Raw genomic sequence first — 4,193 nt, 5'->3', positions numbered from 1 at the left:
GGGTCCTAGCTGCAATAGACAGAATCTTCAATCTTTATTGGGACATGAGTGATCTAGTACCCCAACCAAGTATCGAACCCAGGACCCCTGCATTGGAAGCTCAGAGTCCTAGCTCTTGGACCACCAGGGAAGTCCCTGCAGTGTCCTTTTGCTGGTGCAGGTCATGACAGAGGCTGTGTGCCGGAGGCAGCATCTGGACCTCATTTAGTGGCTTCAGGGTTCACCACCTCAATCTCAGTAGAGCAAGCAGCTCCCTTGCACCCCCATGCTGGGTGTATTTGGGGAGTTGTCCCTGAATGCTCGGCCTTCACCCTCCTTCTTCAGCAATCCAGATGACTCTGTGAGCCCTTTACACTTCTTAATAAATCTCTTTCTCTTAGCCCCAATTCTGTTTTCAAGCACGTAGACAAGTCCTAACATTCTATAATCTCTGTGAATCTTACATTAGTCATTTTGCTGGCATTTATAATTACAATAAAAGATTGTAAATGGAAGAAAAGAGATAAGAAATTATGAATTTTTAAATTATCCTTTGCACTCATTTGATATTATTCCTCTCCTTGGTAAACATAAATATTCGGCAGGAAGTTCAGTTCAGTTCAGTTACACAGTCGTGTCTGACTCTTTTTAACCCCATGGGCTACAGCACGCCAGGCTTGCCTGTCCATCACCAGCTCCCAGATCTTCCTCAAATTCATGTCCATTGAGTCGGTGATGCCATCCAACCATCTCATCCTCTGTTGTCCCCTTCTCCTCCTGCCTTCAATCTTTCCCAACATCGGGGTCTTTTCCAATGAGTTAGTTCTTCAGATCAGGTGGCCAAAGGATTGGAGTTTCAGCTTCAGCATCAGTCCTTCCAATGAATATTCAGGACTGATTTCCTTTAAGATTGACTGCTTTGATCTCCTTGCAGTCCTCTCTCAAGAGTCTTCTCCAACACCACAGTTTGAAAGCATCAATTCTTCAAACCATAGCTTTGACTAGACAGACCTTTGTTGGCAAGGTAATTCTGAAGGAAAAGGGAAATTTTAAATGTTTTTAAAATAATTTTATTGATTTATTTTTGTCTGTGCTAGATCTTCGTTGCTACACAGGCTTTTCTCTAGTTGCAAAGAGTGGGGGCCACTCTCCAATTGCAGTGGTCAAGCTTCTCATTGTGGTGGCTTCTCTTGTCTAGAGCACGGGCTCTAGAGTGTTCAGGCTTCTGTAGTTGTGGTGTGTGGGCTCAGCAATTGCAGTTCCCAGGCTCTAGAGGACAAGCTCAATAATTGTGACACATGGGCTTAGTTGCTTCAAGGCATGTGGGATCTTCCCAGCCCAGGGACTGAACCTGTGCCTCCTGCATTAGCAAGCAGATTCTTTACCACTGAGCCACCAGGGAAGCCCTAAAATTTTTTTTTTTAAGAGAAAGTTTTTCCAAAGGGCTTTACACTCTTCAAAAATTTCACACACATGATTTCATATAACCCCCTAATAACCCTTTCTGGAAAATCTACTCCTGTATTGCCTCTCCCACCCTCCTTCTCCCCACTGGTCAGTCACTCTGTCTATCTGCTTCTTTTTGGTTTTATTCACTAGTTTGTTGTATTTTTTAGATTCTACATATAAATGATATCATACAATATTTGTCTTTCTCTGTCTGACTTATTCCACTTGGCATAAAATTGAACATTGTAAAGCACTGTAGAATTTAAAGAATCTTTTGTTCAATCAAAAGAAAAAAAAAGTAGGGCTTCCCTGGTGGCTCAGCGGTAAAGAATCCACCTGGGAATGCAGGAGATACAGGTTCAATCCCTGGTCTGGGAAAATTCCACACACCCTGGGACAACTAGGCCCATGCACCACAACTACTGAGTCTATGCACCAGAGACCAGGATCTGCAACTACAGAAGCCTACACACCACAGGGCCTGTGTTCTGCACCAAGAGAAGCCATTGCAATGAGAAGCCCACACACTACAACTAGAGAGGAGCCCCCACTCACCACAACTAGAGAAAAGACCATGCAGCAATGAAGACCCAGCACAACCAAAAAAGTTAACTTAAATTTTTCAAAAGTAATCTTCACAGTAAGCAAACCAATAAATTTTTACAGACTGGAAAATTTTTTTTAAAAATGTAGAGGAAGACCCAATCTACTTCTTTGAGGATATCATAAGACATGTACAAATTTTTTTAGCTTTCTTAAGAACACAGAAGCAGAAATTTTAAATAACAAAATTCAAAGAATGGAAGTGGCTATAGATAGAAACAGACAACTCAGAAGGGAGACAAAACAAGTTACAGCCAAGAACAACACCTTCCTCAAAAGAGACAGACAAATAAACCCCCAGGTTTATCCTGCGGATGATACCAAATGAAGATCTTCTTAGCCCATCTATTCAGTTGAAAGAATTCAAGTTTGGTTACCCATCTTCCCTTACCTTCAAATCATTGTGGGAGAAGGGCTCCCCGTACCTATGTCTCCACCACTTTCAAGAAGCAAAAAAAAAAAAAAAAAATCCCTCTTTTAAGCTAAGCACTATATTTAAAGACTTTGTAGGCAACATGAAAAAGAAAAAGAAACTTTTTTTTTTTTGCTTCTTCCAAACTTGTTTATATAACATTTTAAACAGCCACATTGTTTCTGCTCCAAGATATTTAAGCTGTGGTATAAACTATTTTTTTTTAAGATAAAAAAGTTTGAAATGTAATTTTTCTATTTGGAGTGCCTACCATAAGTACTACAATTAAAAAGATTTTTCATATTCTGGAGTCCTTGCGTTTCTCATGGAAACCACTTGATGGGTGCATATCCAACTTTATTTTAACAGCACATATGGCACATAGATTATCCATCCCAGTTTTCTTGGGAAGTTCTTTGAAAGGAGCAGTAGGAAAGTTGTCAATCCCCAAATGGCCAATGAGTTTCATATGTAGCAAATTTGGCTAGCAAAAATACCAGCTTAACACTGGTATTCACCAACACTGGACCACAAGTGCCTGAGGATATTTTTTAAAGTTTACTAAACCAGAGGTTTGCTTTTGACCCTGATCTTTATACAGAGTTAACACTTGTTCATCAAATAAAGGAAGAGTCTTAATTTGAAGAAATTCATTTTTGCAAATTTTTTAAATTTATTAATCAAGCAAATGTTTAATGCCCACTTTCTGCTAAGCACTGAGCTCTGCTCTTTGGAAGACGGAGTCTAGTAAGAGATACTCTAGTGAGTTATTCTAGTTACTGAACTAAGATAATTAAGTACCCATAATACCAAGGTTAAAATTACGTGATGCAGTGTAATAGGAATTCCAAAGACTGAGAAGTTACTCATAGCTGGAAAGATCAGGATCAATGGAGGACAGAGCATTTAATCTGCATTTTGAGAGAAGGATAGTCTTTTTAGGTTAGTCCAGATGAAGGGAAGGAATGTCTGCAGAAAGAAAAAGCATAACCAGGTCTTGTTTGAAGATGGGGGTGGGTTGGTAAAAAGATGGCATTATCAGTTAAGATGTGTAGAAGGAAGATGGTGGAGGAGAAGGTAGATGTGGAGAAAAATCTCTCTCCACGGATGCATCAGGATTACACCTTCAGACACAGAAGCCATCACAAAACACCAGCTGAGAACAAGAAGGAATCCCTTATCACCAGAAGGAAATGTACAGACCCATGTAAAACTCAGCAGGACAAAGGAAGGAGAGGAAAGAAACAGGACTACACGTGCACCCAGGGGTGGGGGAGCTGAAGCAGGGGTCAGATCCCCACACTGGGGCAATTGTTTGGGACAAAGGAGAAGCGTTTGAGGCTACTGGAGAATGCAGCAGCTGATCTGTGGCAGTCAGAATGGAATGAGGACCGCACAGGCAATCTGCCGCAGCTCTAACATACCCAGGACAGGGACTCAAGTCCCCTGGAACATGCAATGGCTGGGAGCTGGAGCATAGGGACTGGAGAGAAATCCCAGGGTGAGGTCTTTTTGTTGATCGCGGGGAGATGGCCTGAGGGGACACGGAGGAGGAGATTGCAGTGGGAAACGGCTTTAAAGGAAAACCGTGCAGCCGTGGAGGCAAGGCGATGCTGCTGAGTCACGCACAGTGGGTGAAGCCATCACTGTAGCCTTTGTCTCCCTACACACCAGCGCCAATATAGAAAGACCCCAAGGAGGGTGGACCTTTAAGTCCCTGACACATTGAGAAATAGAGAAGGACTCCAGT

This window comes from Dama dama, chromosome 6 (genome assembly GCF_033118175.1).
Source record: "Dama dama isolate Ldn47 chromosome 6, ASM3311817v1, whole genome shotgun sequence".
Lineage (NCBI taxonomy): Eukaryota > Metazoa > Chordata > Mammalia > Artiodactyla > Cervidae > Dama > Dama dama.
Note: the sequence above shows the minus strand (reverse complement) of the source record.